The 17155-nt window shown below is 46.8% G+C and overlaps 1 protein-coding gene across 6 annotated transcripts in view; it reads left to right on the forward strand.

The window, feature by feature from the left end:
* Nucleotides 1-17155, forward strand: part of RAB3IP (RAB3A interacting protein) — a 607212-nt gene that overhangs the window by 527021 nt on the left and 63036 nt on the right. The window lies entirely within an intron of this gene.

A 17155-nucleotide genomic window follows, 5' to 3' on the forward strand; every position in this document is an offset into this window, starting at 1 on the left:
AGGCCGCCCCTACTGATCCAGCCTACATTAAAGGCCCCGCACCACTAGACTCCCTTGTAGTCTCCAATGCGCGAAAAAGAGCCAATTCCCAGTCATCAGGTGAAGCACCACCACCAGATGAAGAGTCTAAACTCCTGGACGCCTCTTGCAAACGAACGGCGTCACAGGCGGCAAACATATGGCGCATTGCCAATACTCAAGCGCTGTTAGCTAGGTATGACCGGGCACATTATGATGAGCTTGAGTCCATAGTGCAGCACCTCCCAGACAAGTATAAAAATAGGGCCAATGAACTTATACAAGAAGGTAAAACCATTACTAACACCTCAATCCGTTTTGCCTTAGATGTAGCAGATACCGCCTCAAGGGCAATAAGCACCAGTGTCCTCTTGCGTAGGCATGCCTGGCTACGCATTTCAGGGTTCAAACCTGAAGTCCAGAGTTCCATACCCAATCAGCCATTCGATGAGCAACACCCAATCCACATTTACTAGAGGTTACCAAAGAGGTGGTTACCGGCGGGAACAACAACAAAGGCAGAGGCAAAACCAGCAACTCCCGCTCTGCCTCCACCCACACCCAATGACTTCCCTCCACTTCCCCCAGACCACTCCACTCCAGTCGGGGGAAGACTCCAACAATTCCTTCCTGTCTGGACCAACATCACTTCAGACAGGTGGGTGCAACAGATAATTCAATCAGGCTACTGTTTCGAACTAACATCTACCCCCCCAAACATACCACTCAAACTGGGTCCAATGTCACAACAACATTTGTTACTGCTAAAGCAGGAGGTAATCTCCCGCCTACAAAAAAGTGCAATAGAACCAGTTCCCCTGCACCAACAAAACAAGGGAGTTTACTCCCTGTATTTTCTCATACCAAAAAAGGACGGCTCTCTAAGGCCTATTCTAGACCTCAGAGCCCTAAACCTATACATACACTCAGACCATTTTCACATGGTCACACTCCAGCAGGTCCTTCCTCTGCTTTCACAGGGCGACTGCCTTGCTACCCTAAACCTCAAAGATGCCTATTTCCACATTCCCATCCACACCGCTCACAGGAAGTATCTCAGATTTGTAGTAGACGGTCAGCACTATCAATTCAAAGTACTCTCATTCGGAGTAACAACAGCACCATGAGTCTTTATGAAGTGCCTAGCGGTGGTGGCAGCACACCTAAGAAGACAGCACATACACGTCTTCCCATATCTGGACGACTGGCTCATAAAAGCCAGCTCATACAACCAGTGTGTACAACACACTCACGCCACTATTCAACAACTTCACGACCTGGGGTTCACAGTAAACCACACCAAGTCCCATCTGCAACCGTCCCACACACAACAATACCTCGGTGCCACAACAGACACCTCAAGGGCGCTAGCCTATCCCAGTCCTGCCAGGATAGCAAGCATGCAGGCTCTTCTCACCAAATTCCAACCGCAACACTCTTCCAGTTCATGCAACTCATAGGGATGATGGCCTCTTGCATATTCATAGTGCCTCATGCAAGACTCCAGATGAATCCTCTGCAGGAGTGCGTAGCACGCCAATGGAACCAGGCTCAAGGTCAGTTAACAGATCGGGTGTTGGTAGACGGTCGTACTCATCGCTCTCTGCAGTGGTGGAACACCAAAAACCTTTCCAAAGGGCGACCGTTCCTGGAGCCGGTTCCTCAAATAGTTATGACAGCGGACGCATCGTTCTCCGGATGGGGAGCTCACCTACTACATCACACCATGCAGGGCAGGTGGACACCTCAACAAAAGTTACACCACATCAACCACCTGGAGTTACTAGCCATATTCCTAGCCTTAAAAGCATTTCAAAAACACATATCAGGCAAGGCTGTCTTAGTCCGCACGGACAACATGACAGCCATGTACTGCATACAAAAACAAGGTGGGACACACTCTCTGCAGCTCTCTCAGCTAGCACAGAACAAATGGAGGTGGGCTATACCTCAGAACATTTTTCTCCCAGCCCAACATGTCCCAGGAGTCCAAAACGCCATAGCTGATCTGTTGAGCCATCAAACACAACAGATCCACGAGTGGGAACCTCATCCGCAAGTTCTTCAACCGTTTTTTCAAATGTGGGGCAACCACAGATAGACCTCTTCGCCACCCACGAAAAACGCCAAATGCCCAAGCTTCGCTGCCAGATATCCACACCCATTGTCCAAAGGCAATGCGATATGGATGATCTGGTCAGGCAGATTTTCGTACGCGTGTCCGCCTCTCCCACTCATTCCACTAGTGGTGCGCAAACTACAGCAACATTCCTTAACTCTCATCCTAGTTGCTCCAACTCTGGTCAGACAACCGTGGTACACCACATTGCTGGAACTCTCCGTAGTTCCTCACCAGAAGTTACACCTCTATCCACACCAATTAACCCAGAACCATGGAGAGATCAGACACCCGGACCCAGCTCAGCTCAGCTCAACCTGGCCTTCGGACTCCTAAGGCCCTAGAATTCGGTTACCTTAACCTTCCCCCTGACTGTATGAACGTCAATAAAGAAGCTAGACGGCCTACCACTAGAGCATGCTATGCAGCCAAGTGGAAACGTTTTGTAATATATTGTCATAATAACAACACCAATCCCCTAGATGTGTCTATCCAACACATCATAGGCTACGTACTACAGCTCCAAAGATGCAACTTAGCCTACACGTCTATTAGACTGCATCTTGCGCCATAGCAGCATATTTACAAAATAGACAACATCTATCACTTTTCAGAGTAGCTGCCATAAAAGCCTTTATGGAGGGTCTCAAAAGAATATTTCCCCCCAGAGTACCACCTTCACCTGTGTGGAATTTAAACATCGTTCTCACAAGACTAATGGGGCCTCCATTTGAACCTCTACATAAATGTGAGCTACAATTCTTAACATGGAAAACTGCTTTCCTAGTAGCCATTTCTTCTCTACGAAGAGTTAGCTAACTACAAGCACTAACCATTCAGGAACCCATTCTGCAGATGAAACATAATAAGGTTGTTCTCCGAACTAATCCTAAATTCCTTCCTAAAGTCCTTTCTCCCTTCCACCTCAATCAATCTGTGGAGCTGCCCGTATTCTTCTCGCAGCCACAAACTGTCGCTCTTCACACCTTAGATGTCAAAAGAGCATTGCTTTACTACATCGAGAGAACACAACCCTTTGGTAAGACCACCCAACTATTTGTGTCTTTCTCCCCCCCACACAAGGGCAACCCCATATCAAAATCTGGGATAGCTAGGTGGATTGTTAAATGTATACAAATTTGCTACCACAAAGCAAAACGTACATTATCTGTTCCTCCTAAAGCCCACTCTGCACGAAAGATAGGGGCTTCAATGGCATTTTTAGGGAACATTCCCTTAGATGATATCCGCAGAGCAGCTACATGGTCTACACCGCACACAATCGCAAAACACTATTGTGTAGATGTGCAAACTAAACAACAAGCTAGTATGGGCCAGGCTGTACTCAAAAAACGATTTCAAACTACTGCAACAGATACTGGTGGTCGCCGCTAGGAGCGAGTACTGCTATACAATCTATGCATAGTGTGTAATCTGCAGCTCATATGCCTCGAACGGGAAATGCTACTTACCAGTATGCATCTGTTCTTGGCATGTAGAGCTGCAGATCTACACATGCCCACCCGCCTCCCCGGCTACCTTTATCTGTTTCAGTATTATCTTATTTAGATACAGCATACGTGGGCATCTTTCCTGTTTCTTACAAAGCACCATCATTTCCCTGCTGGCGAAAAACAATCTGAGGATGGAGCCGATGCCCATGCGCACTATGATCCAAAGGAGGAGTCACATACCTTGTGACTTCCAAAGACTTTCCAGGACAACAGCAAGTGCAAACATCTGGGCCCAACACCAGATGGCGATCTATGCATAGTGTGTAGATCTGCAGCTCTACATGCCAAGAACAGATGCATATAAGTAAGTAGCATTTCCCTTCAAATTACTGCAGCAGATACAGGTAGCCACCGCTGAGGAGGATACTGCTGTATAGTCTATGCATAGTGTACAATCTGCAGCTCATATGCCTCGAACGGAAAATGCTACTTACCAGTATGCATCTGCTCTTGGCATGTAGAGCTGCAGAGTTGTACACGCCCACCCGCATCCCCGGATACATCTATCTGTTCCAGTATTATCTTATTTAGATACATCACTCATGGACATCTTTCTGCTTCTTACTACTCCATCTAACCCTAAGTGGCAAAAACAATCTAATGATGGATCCGATGCCCATGCGCATTGTCCACCGAAGGAGGAGTCACCGGTCTCGTGACTGCAACACTTCTTCGCAGACAAAAACATGCAGACAACCGAGCCCAACACCAGATAGCGATCTATGCATAGTGTACAACTCTGCAGCTCTACATGCCCGGAACAGATGCATACTGGTAAGTAGCATTTTCCTTGTGGAAGCAGGCGACTCAAATCAAAGGCAACTAATTTCTGGGACGCCTAGGCACATAAGATGCTTAACATGAATTGCATATTGATGCAACTGCCCGCAGGGAAGAGGTACACAATGAAGCTGCAGCCATGAGCTAGCATTGTGAGCTAAATGGAAGACATTAGAAATTCCGATTATAGCGCTGATAGATTCTAGGTATAGAACTAATTGAGGCAGCCCTCCCTACCCCCCACCCTCGGTCCCATTTTCACTGAATGTAACTTGGATGTCTATGACCCGCCGACAGAGCAGAGTACACCAAATTTAAATGAAAAAGTTGTTTGAGACACAAACTGGAGTAGACCTTACTCCCCCAGAAAGACAGCTATGCTGGGATGGTGACTAAAACAGCAAACATTCTTTCTAACAAAGATCTCAGGCTAATGTGTGGCTGAAAAATGAGGTCTGACCAGGAGACGTGAATTATCAAACGTCTTACAAAATCAAGAACTGACATAAGGGACATAGCTGAGATCCTAAACGACATACTGATTTGGAATCTGTGGACGAAAAGGTGCAACCGCAGCCGAATTAGACCACCTAGTAACCACCACCAGCTTCCATCTTGACTCACAAACCAAATGGCTGCTGGCAGAAGATAAGGATCTTGAAAACTGGTCCCAAAGAGAGAATATTTGCATCAGGACATGAGAGAGGGAACAGAAATCTGCAAAATGGTTAAACGCACAGTGAAACTCTGTTTGGGGACTACCCTGATTTTCCAGTGGAGATCAAAAGGACACACAGTGACGGGGAAACAAGTAACAAATTGTGACATCTCGAGATGGTATCTAGCTTTCAAGCTACCCCCTTAAAAAGAGTATTATGACCCACCCTAAAAATACTCTGTTACTACAGTAGTGAGTTCTCCTTTTACCAAAACTTGGTGGCAGCAACACTACAAAGAAGATGCAAGTGCAGAGGCGGTACACAAAACCTTTCTAAGAGACATATTCAATAATGATGGATCATGCTGGAAGACCTAAAAATTAAGCAAAAAGGAAAATTCTATCATGTTGACTAAAGAAGAGAAGGAACTCTGGGGCTTACTGGTCAACGACCAGGTGGGATCTGAACTGAACGATCACCCACTAGCATGACACAACTCCAGGTCCATTGTAAAAGTAGCAAATCCACCTCACAACCAAAGAGTCAAGCCTACAAGAACAAGAGAAGTGCCTTCCACGGACTTGCAAGAATCCTTGGGGCTATTGGACTTCTCAGTGGGAGTAAGTGGAGGGAGAGGTTGAGCTGCTATGTTTAAATAACTCTCAACTATTGAATCTAAGAGAGAGCACAGGAAGAGGGAAGGGTTTGAGATCCAGAAAAGCATATTTGAAATAATACAGATATATGGCATGAGTTCTCCAAAATTCCATCTCTGCTGAAGTTTAAATAAGAACAGGTTCAGCCTAAAACAGGCATCAAAAGACATATAGCAAGGAGAGCACTGGAGAGAATAGAGAGTTCCTCAGGAACAGTGAACTTTTTACACTCGAAAGGGAGGTGAAAGACACGTTTGTTCAAGTTAAAGCTTTGTCTTTAGATATTAGTTTGATTGGTGAAGAGCTTTTGTTAGGTTGTTTGTGCGTCACTCATACCCCTTGAATCTGAAACGATCGCCAACAAAAAGCTTGTCAACATAATCTTTTTCCAAAAGTTTAATCTGCTAAGAAGTAACATTTATAATGAGACACAAGGTCCACCTTACACTATTTTAGGCCTCACGAAAATTACATTGCTTGAAACCATCCGTAACCCAGAGGGTAGATTTATAGTAGTGGCGGTAGAATTAAAAGGCACCCCTATGTTCATGAACTTCTATGCTCCTAATACATACCAAGAGGAATTCCTAGAGAGAATAGTGGTAAATTGAGTGGGATGGGCAGGGGACTAACCGAGTATGGGCGAGGGCGACTTTAACATTATATAGGACCAAACACTGGACATTCTCTCCCAGTACTCCCAATACTCCAAGGCAGATAATTTTACTGAGCAAGGCCTAATTGACTCATGGAGATATTCACACCCAGAGGAAAGGGACAGTTCTTTCTTTACCTGTGAACACAAATCACACACTAGAATTGATTATATCTTCCATTCTATGTGTCTCCGTGTAACAGGATTCAAGGTATGACTCAGACCAGCATCGAAGGATATAAGAATTTTTATTAATGCAAACTGTTATTGTTCCGTAGAGGCACTGTGGGATTGGGTATGACTTTATGGTGTTCTGTGACTGTTCCTTAGGATCTTTTCCTCTGGTCTGCTCTGTTCTGATCGCTGGCTTCACTGGGCCTTCAGAGTCCTTAGTACTCAGGCTTACTGCAAGGTCTTGGAGTCCACAACCATCTCTAGCAGACCAAGACTAGTGAGGGAATACAGTATTTCCAACCCCTACTCGATCATCCCGGTTTGTGGGGTGCTCCTCTTAATGTACTTCCATGCATGATGTTCACTAGTCACCGTACTCTGGATTTCAGTATTCCCTGTGCTCCCAGGTCCCCTTGCTGTGATATCGTTCAGTGCCAGGAATAACAGCGTCTTGCATTGACGCCGCCCCTCTTCTTCAAAACCCCACCATATAGCCCTGTGTTAGTGCCCACCAGACAGCTTAGCGTATGAACCCCCACCCCCGTGGTACTTTCCTGAGACGTGACTCGGTCCTTCGGTCACGGTTTTCTCGTCCACTTTGCGTTTCCCTAGGGTCTGCTGCTCAGCGTCTCTGGAGAGGATGCTGCTGCTCCTGCCAATGGATGGACCCATTGGCATTCGCAGCAGTTCTTCCCCTCGTCCTTGCTCACGCCTCCTGCTCCAGACCTCTCCTCCTCATTTTTCGTCCTCCCGACGTCATCCTCCTTGGTTCTCCTCTATACCACGTCTTCCTCCTCCTGTGCCGCTTCCTCCTTCAACTCTCTGTCGCGCACACCAATCCCTCGTTTCTCTGGCCTATAAGCAGACTAGGATGCCTGCAGGGGTGTGTCTTCTGAAACCACTAGAACGCTATCCTGTGTTTGTCTTATGCGCCAGGGGTCCTTGTAGGGGTAGTTTACTGGCATCACATCAGGCGAGTGATCACACTCCTATACAGACTACAGACTCTATGCCTGCTGGGGGGTGTAATCTCTGATCACTTCCATGTGGAAATACTGCTTGAAGGAGGAGTCCTGTCTAAAAGAAGGGGTAACTGGAATTTTCACACAGACCTAGAAAGAGACCTAAAACATAGACTAGAACTAGTGCAATGTACCCAAGAGTATATTGCATCGAGTTACTCTCATGATACTTCACAGAATAATCACTGGGAGCATTTAAAGCTACTTTTAGAGGTCTAGCAATTCCGTATCAGTCAGAGCCCAGAGAGAAGAACAGTTTTTGGAGACTAAATTTGTGCAGAGATTAGAATTTTAAGGAAGTAAAAACATGCAAGTGCCCTCTAGCAGAAAAACTGATTTAGTGACCCGGCAAGGCCAAGGGTTCCGAAAACAAATAAACAAAGGATGCCTTCCTGCACCTAAAGCAAACATTCTGCGAAAAGAGGAATAAAGCAGACAAACTTTGAGCAGTCAGCGTGTCTTTATGGCACAGTGTTAAGCTAAGATCCTCTTGGGAACACACAGTCACCAGTTAGCACCCCTAGAGGGATTTATCTCTCACATTTTATAAAAAGTTATACACACCTGAGTCGGGGAATAAAGGGGGAAAAGCCCACTTTCTAGACCAGATCCAAATGTCAAACTTCATTGCTCGCCACCCAACTCCACAATGTAGAGAGGCATTTGACGGACCAGTCGAGGTGCAGGAGTTCCTGACAGCCATCACATCATTGAACCCCAACCTAGTCCAGATAGGCACTCATTGGTCTTCCACAAGGAATTTGCATCACTACTGATAAGCCCATTGACAAGTCTCTTCAACTCCTTCACTGGTGAGAATGGAATCATCTCCACAATATGAGATGGTGAGTTCACAGAATCCCTAAACCAGGAAAGGCAGCTCAGCAGTACAAATCCTTCAGGTCCATAGCTTGGCTGAATGCAGACGTTAAAAATTTCACTAAAGTACTCCGAAAGAAAATTGGTAGGATCCTGCAATGGTTGAACCCAACCAAGTAAGCTTGGTCCCTGACAGACAGACCCCAATCACTATAAAGGGAAATGAAAATAGCACAAGTGATAGAGAAAACCAAGAGGAAGGGAATTCCAGCACTCCTGGTGATTTTAGATGCAGACATGGCATTTGGTATGGTGAGCTGGGATTTTCTAGAAACATTGCCGATTAAAATAGGCATGAGAGAATATAATGAGAAGTTGGATTATGGCTAGCTGCAAAGCCATAGAGGCATGAATGGGTCTTGCTCGGACAAGCTACAACTTCAGTGGGATGAGACAGGGTTGCCCTCTGTAACCCGTTCTCTTCATCCTAATTATTGAACCACTGGCGACCCTGATTCACTCAAACCCAGAAATTAAAAGGCAAGTAAAAGTAGGAGCCTGAGTTGTTGAACCGCCTTGATTGGGAAGCACTGCTGCGTGCAGAGCAGCAACATCAGAGGGAATACCACTTCTCATTCAGCAAGAGAAAGACAGCCACTTTTGGTCCAATCCAGCTCTTTTCATAAGATTTCTTACTGGGCTAATTTACCCCATATTGCAGCATTAATTTCCATTAATCTTCTGTAGTCTCAGTTGTACCGCTGTTTGTTGACGTTAAATTTGTGAGGATTGGAACTTGAGCTGCAATTCCTGCCTGTATCCTTAGGAGGATAATGAAGAAGCTGACTTGCACTGACAATGGAGCCCACTAGCAGCAGTATCCGTTCAGTTCTAGGATCAGGATAGAAGTTAAGAGGACAGGGACAAAGAGGAGTTTTTGCCCTGTGCTCTCAGAGCTCTGACTGCATCAGGGCTTCGTGTTTGTGGGAGGCCCCTGATATAATAGGTCTCGTTAATGCAGAGAAGACTCTTGACTGCATCCCTAGATGCTGTCCATAAGACAACTGACACCTTGGACAAGAAAGATGAGGGCCTGAATTCAAAGCTTGAGCGTTTAGGTGTAGGACTAGTGCAAGCTGAAAAGCAGCTTGATGCAACTGTGGAAGTCGTCCAGTGGATGCAGTTGCAAGTTGCTCAGTTGATTGTCAGGAAGACCAATGATCGTGACTTTTAGGTCTCGTCTAGGCAGCGCATACGCTGTCTCTCCGAGACTTAAAGTAATCTATATTGTTGAGTGAAACTCCGCCTATTGGCGGCTAGTATGTCCTGCTGCTCACCATTTGTTTAACATTACATTGCTCTTCTTATGTTGCTTACGGTTGGCTCGCCATGCAAAATGTCGCTTCCGTTGTGCTTCAGTTTGGCAGGAAGCAGCACCGACCAACTACTGTTTAGTTACCAGGTGCCAGGGCCGGTGCAGGGCAGGAGCAGAGCTCCCAGCAGCACCTCCCCCGTGGGGCTGGGATCCCGGGGCCCTTTGGTGGCAGCTGAGGAAGGTGCACGTCCGGCCGCACCAGCATAGCCAGCTTGGGTACTGCCAGATAAGTCAGCTCAGTGAAGACCGGCTCCGCACAAAACGGTGAGTGTAATGTAGCTTGGGGTAGGAGACAACTTGCAGCCTGGTGCGTGTCTCTGTAGCTTCCCGGCAGCCCAGTGCGCCCTGCCTACAGCCCTTGGTACGTACTCGGTGTGCCCCACGAGTCACTTGTGTAGTGCTGATCCGCTGCCGCGTCCTCCAAGAGGTCCCGAGCTGTGGCCTTCTTGTGTCTTTAGTGGAGCTAGTACTCTCCTACCTGCTCTTCTGTCATATTTATAGTGCCCATTCACTCTCACTTAGTGGGCTTTTCCTCCAGGGACCATGGGCACTATTTATTAAGCAATTCCAGATGGTAACCTGAAAAGAGGTGACAAGTATGCCAATTCCTCTCAGTTCTTTTTCTAGCCTCTGTACAGGCGCCAAACACCCATTGGGCTCACCGGGCTTTAGATACCCCCCCCATCCCCGGTCGTGTATGCCAGCCCGGGCTGAGACAGCTTCGCGGGCTGGCGACCGTCTAATTGCAGCCGCACCCTTGTACTGTACAGGTCTTTATATGACCATTTACTCGTTAAAGAGGCTTTTGTTGTATTTTCACCAATTTTTGGAGCCACTCTGCCTATGGCTGGAAGAATTACCCACCCCCACCGGAATTTGGCTCTAGTTGCCCGCCTGCTTCTGTAATGCCATGTTTTCCAGAGCACCGTCACCCTCTATCCTCTCTGAAGGAGCTGACTGAGGCGCAATGTGTCCCACAAATCAAGGCCCGCACGGCACTCACTCTATTTGATAGAGGTTATTGGGAGTGGGGGTAGGCCCCTTTGAGAAGCACCCAGAACACTTTATTGCACAGTTTTTTTGTTTTTTAATAAAATGTGATTTTGGGTACTTGAGGAAGAAATGTTCATGACCCTTAACAGACGCCCACCCTTAACCCACAAACATTAACTTGCTGAACAGAGAAACGAGAATAACAAATGTAACCAAATAGCCAAACTCAGGGATCACAGTTCTAAATTTGCACAAAACGTTACGTGACCCTTCTGAAATCAAGTCGAACGCCTAGAAGCCTGCGCAGACTTTCACCGTGTGAAAAAATAAACCTATAATCTGGACGCTCTCAGCCCCATCCCTACCTGCGCCGTGCACATTGTCGTTCATGTAGGAAGTACTCGGTTTCAGTTCTGTCGAGATGCTGAAGTCAGTCCCTTCCCACCCTCTCTTATCACTCGTTTAACGAATGAGGGCTCACCAGCTTGTCTCGTTTACCTGTGTGCTGCCCGTGATCTGATCCCCGGGGATGAAGGGAAGTCTCATCAGTCATCAAAGCATGTCTGCCAAGCCGGGGACCGGTGTCACCTAGTGAGGTTTCTTACAGTGTATCCCATACCTCGAGGTTATATCTTGACAGTTGACATATACATCACTTAGTAATAGAATTCAGCCTAGTGTGAAATAATGTAACATGGGATTTGTAACTGCAACTTGCCATCTTGATTTCCTCACCATAATAGATATGCTAAAGCCGTTTGATGATATAATGACGTGTTTCTCCCTCCCTCCCCCCTGCGTAGGTATGAGCATAATTGTGTTTAATCACCAGCACCATGGAACCCCTGACTAGATGGTGCACGCAGCATTATATAAATGACTAAAAGGAGCGGGCAACGGAATCTCGGGTAGTACCATTGCTGAGTCGGGTTCGTATACGGATTTAACATCTCATTTGGGGGCCTGAAAGTAACACTGAGTTATGAAGCCAAGTAAGAGTGAAATGTGGTTTGGCTACAAAGCATCCTCCTTGTCCCAGTTTTCTAACTGTGGATGTTGGTGGTTTGAAATGGATCAGTCGCTCCGCACAGTCACAGGCACAGATCACACGCACTAAAGGAACTTGAGGGCCGGCTCCGCGACAGAGGCCGGTCTGTTGGCGCTGACTGGCTGGTTTTGACTGGAAACCACTCCTTCAGGAAAAGGCTGTTATATTTGCTAACTTACAGCTATGTTGAATGAATAGGTTTTTGGAAAGTGGCACCACTTCAGATTAATTTGATTCGGGTGTTCTCATTCCCTTTTTAATTGGCACGGGATTTTATAAAAACTTAACCATGCAGTGGCTGACATTTAAAGCAGCAACTGATTTATCTAGAGTATGTACACATTTGTGGATAATTGTGACAGATTGGGAAAAAACTGTCAACTTGTATGATGGTCTGTTTTCCCAATTAAATAAATTAAAATATATTGATGTATTCTAGAGTTATGCAGCACACACCTGTATCTGTAGTCATGTTAAAAGCTCAGGATATCCCTAACTGCAACTGTGTGTCACATCTGATTTTCTGATGGCTCTTAATATTGGTTTAGCGTTGGGCAGCATGCATGTCTCGCTCTCGATCCAGTGAACTTATCCACGACTTATACAAGATACTTTGTGAAGTTCAGCTCGGCTGTTCTACATGTGATCAATTCTAGTGCCGCAGCGATTTACCTGATGCGTAAGTAAACAAGCGCCATGTTTGCTAAAATGGTAATCATATCTGTGTATAAATGCAGAGCACGGAGAAAGGAGCTTTACCAACTCAAGTGTCCTCATTTGCCACGAATCACAGATAGTTGGCTGCTTTTTTCAGAAAATGTAATTCATAAGTGGGCTGTAACCTACTTTTAACTGCTCGCAGGACTCTTTTCCCTTACCTTTCTAGAGTGTCCCACCATCTTTGAACCCCCAATTCACCAACTTGGTCCGTTTCTCCTCACATTCAAAAAGTAATTAATTCAAATGCCTGCCCTCCTAAAAACCGAAGGACACTGAGCTGAAGAAGTCTGAAAATGTTATGCTTTGCTGCGATTTAAACGCAGGTTTTCGGCCTCGGGTTAAAACTGTGGATTCTGCTTCACTAACAATCCTTCTGTGTGTTGATAAATGAGTACTCTGTCCGTGTGAATAATTATTTATCTTTGTTATCACGTCCATAGAGGTTGTTAGCTGTTTGTCCCAATGTCCAGCCGATCAGATCTACTTCAGCTGTGATGAAATTGTATGCGAAGGACCCCTGTCCTTTCTTTGAGGGGGAGGAGGGTAGTTCCAATACCTTAGACGACTTGGAAAGGCTCCTATGAAGTGTCTACGTTCAATTCATCTGGCCATTCGAGAGGATTTGCTATGATCAGAAAGGTCTCCCACTTTTTGCAATTCTGGTTTGTGTTTTCGGTCCGTCGAGGCATAGGTAGTCCTCTGTCTTTCAGGCCACTTGAAGTGATCCTGCAGTGTTCCCTTCCTTTTTATTGGTGCACTTTTGTAGACACTGTCCATTACAAATGCTGTATTCAGTCTATGGCTGCATGAATAAATACTTATAAGGTCCCAAAGGCGAGACCGATTGCATTGCAAATGCTTGTTTTTACAGTGTGTCATCACACTGTGTTTTATCCCTGAGAAATAATGGAGGAGAGGCAGGATAATCTGCTTACAGCATCATTCATTCTTATTCTGTATATATACATTGTGCGTAGGAGGTGTTGGGAGCTAGTGTTGGGAGCCCAATGCAATCCTACGGGGGGTGCCGGTTTTGGATTTTGGCTACAGGCTTGGTCCAGGAACCAACAGCAGGGCTGGTAAGTTGGAGGGCTCAGGGACGTAGGTGCACCTCAGGTCCTCTTCTCCAGAGTGTAGGGCAGCCGGATGCAGGGGTGCCTTTTGTGGTCAGATTTCACTGTACAGGGCCACTCGCGGTTGGGGGTGGTGTTCTTCGTTCAAAGGCTGAAGGCGACGTCGGGGAGTCCTGGAGCGGTCAAGTCACAGTGGACTCGGACTATGGAGTGCTGGGGGACCACGCTGGGACCTGTGGGCCACTTGGACTCGGGCCGTAGGCGACGGGTGCAGTGGTGGTTCCAGGCTTCGAGTTTCTTCGTCCTCAGCAGACAGTCTTTATTTGGAGTTTCTTTGGAACAGAGCTGCTGTTCGCAGGAGATCTGCTCTTTGTTGAAGGCAGTTCAGTCCTCCCAGGGGTTCTGGAGGCCACTGACTGCAGGACAAGTCTACTTTTGATGCAGAATCTCCGGAAATTGTAGACGGGCCTGTAGGGCTGGGACAAGTCCGTTCTTTGCTACAGTCTCCTCTGCTGTGCAACTTCTTCCGTACTTCTTCGTAAGTTGCTGGAATCTAGGGAGGTAAGGTTCAGGGTCAGCCTAAATACTAAATTTAGGGGCGTTACAGGGGAATGCAGATCTTGACCAATAGGTCCCTTCCTTGGAGTGAGTACACCCCCTATTATGCCACCCTCCAGTGGAGATGTGTGCTTCACCTCACCTCCCCCACCGGAGGGGTTGGGTTGGCAAAGATGGGCACACCTCTCCTCCTAACTTGGTTTTCCCGCCGATTCTCCTGCCCAAATTGGAGGTCAGAACTGTCAGGAGCCAGTTGCTGGGGGCAGTGAAAGGCAGGGACAGCTTACAAAGGCGGCAGGCCTTTGAAGCTTCCCCTTCGTGGACCCAGCCCATCCTGGGAGAGGAGGCATTACACCTCTCCCCAAAATGGGCTTTTTTTCTGAACCCAGAGAGCGGAGGCCCTCTACCGAGGGGTCCAGAAACCTATCTGGTGGTGGCAAATGGCAGACAGCCGTTCAGGAACCACACGAGGGCTGATCGTTTTTGAGGGGGCATCTCTAAGATGCCTTCTGAGTGCATTTTACATTAACCCCTTGCATGCCCGCCCCTTTCCCCGCCCAGTGCCGCGCCTTGCATTAGCGGGCGGAGTTCATGACGAGCTGGACTCGTCATGGGCACAGCGCCACCGCAGCCCATGACGAGTCCAGCTCGTCATGGGCACTGAAGGGGTTAATGCACTGGCATCAATGTGGGTTTAATGTGCTGAGAGGTTTGCTACCAAACTTCCAACGTTTCAGTAAAGCCATTAAGGAGCTGTAGAGTTGGTTATGACCAACTCCCAGACCATATACTCTTTATGGCTCTACTGGACTTACAATGTCTGAGAATGGACTTAGACGCTGTAGGGGCACAGTGCTTATGCAACGGTGCCCTCACCTAGGGGCTAGTGCACTCTGCTAGAGGCGTGACGTACCTGGCCCCCTGGCAGTGGGTTGCAGGCATGGCACACAGAGATGCCATGTCGACTCTTCACTTTTCTCTGCACTAAAACACGCAGGCTGCAGTGGCAGTGTGTGATGGTGCAGGGCCTTTAACGGTGGCACAATATGTGCTGTAGCCCATAGAGGCTTTCCCTGGTCAGAGTCTCCTTGGTACCCATGGTACCTTTTACAAGGGGCTTACCAGTGGCCAGAGATGTGCCAATTGTGGTACAGGTTTGAGGAAGAACACAGGCCCTGGGAACCTTTTGACTTCTGTGGACCCCCACTTAATCATTACTGGAACTCGGAAACCCCCACTGAATCTTTATTGAAGTCTGGGGGGCCCCCACTGAATCATTATTGGAATCCGGCACCTCGGCCTAAGACTTTTCAATGATTTGAACTGCAAAACAATACACAAAAATACAGAAACAAACATTCATTATTCAAATACATAATTGATGAAATATTTGATTTAATTCATAAAAAAAGTTTAAAAATCTTACATTTTATTTTTAATAGGAAAGTTGGAGCTTTTCAGAATTCAACTGAGGCAACTCCTCATCCATACTGTATTCTGTTTTATGCAATTTTACTGCTAATGTTCAATCAGTAATTATTATGAATATCTATGAAAGGTTTAGAATCTGTTGGAGGAGCATGTTTCCATGAAATGTGCCATAGAGGGGTGGGCTGGACCAGTACTTGCTAGAAACAAATAATAGGTCTATAGGTAAAGTCTGACCTTGATGCTAAACTCTAATGCCCCATGTCATGATGTGCACCTTCTAAGGAAGACTTGGGAGCTAGTCATGAGTTTCTACCTAGAGAACAGAACTTGTGGGCTCTTGAGAAGGAATGCCTTGCCATAGTGCGGGCTTTAGCAAGGTTACGGATGTATCTGTTTGATACATTTGTGGTGCAGGCAGATCACAAACCACTCCAGGCCAATGACAATGAAGGGTGCACATCTCAAAGTGCTAAAACGTTCTATCTCATTGCAAGTTCCAGATTTCACTGTGGAGCACGAAGCTGGAATGAACTATGGAAATGCAGATAGGCATTCCTGCTAATTTGGCTGCTCTGACTTCGCCAGTGGTGGAATAAAGTCCTAGAATAGTCTGATCTGGTAGATAATGTGTTCGGATCGGAATATTCCCTTCATGCTTTATAGTCTTGTTACCCTGCCATGAGTGCCTGACTGCATGTATCCGGTATCCTAGTTTTTTTTTGGCCATAACCTCACTCTTAATCAAGTGAGTGAACGAGGTCCTGCACTTGTCATCTTGCTTGGAGGAGCACCACACATGTGCTTCACTGGACTGACATTGGACCACTGTACCTGCTGCCCATGTGCTACTGGGTCCAAGGAGACTAAAGTCAGCCTGATCCTCCTTCACCAAGGAATCTAGTGCCCTTATGGGGGGCCTGTGCAAAGCATAGCGCCTAGAACCTGGATAGAGTATCACAAGATATACCCAAGTGGGGCCCCTGCAATGCCAGGTTACTTGTTTTGCTGACTACAACAGAGGTCTGTCATCTGCTCTAGCTGCTGCTATTCATCTGCAACCTCTCTGTAGCTGGAGGAGACTACATCGGAACTTCGCCAGGTACGTCCTATCAGAAATTGGATACGGGTTGTGCACTGGTGCCAGAAAGCTGAACGCCTTCAGGACTTACAGTGGTGGCTGCATAAACTGTGAAAAGCTGAGGGCATTGACAATTCACATGTGGTGTAATCTGCACCAGAGCTTAAACAGATGCTATTACAACTATTCCTGCAAACTGCCTAGACCAGAAGGCAGGGTCAGGAGTGAAGGAAAGAGTAGCTGATTGAGGTGCAGCTACCCCCCAGAGCTCAGTCCACTGAATTGTACCTAATTGTACCCAAAGAGTGCTGAGCTTGTGCACTCCCTCACTACCTTCCTGAGAAGACTGTGACTGCTCGCCATCACTACCACTGAGAGTCCAGTGCTGAAGGGATTGTACTTGGCCCAGTTTTCTGAGTGATACTGGATCAGACCCTGGAGTATCGAAGGCACAGGACCTCAA

This window comes from Triturus cristatus, chromosome 4_1 (genome assembly GCF_964204655.1).
Source record: "Triturus cristatus chromosome 4_1, aTriCri1.1, whole genome shotgun sequence".
Lineage (NCBI taxonomy): Eukaryota > Metazoa > Chordata > Amphibia > Caudata > Salamandridae > Triturus > Triturus cristatus.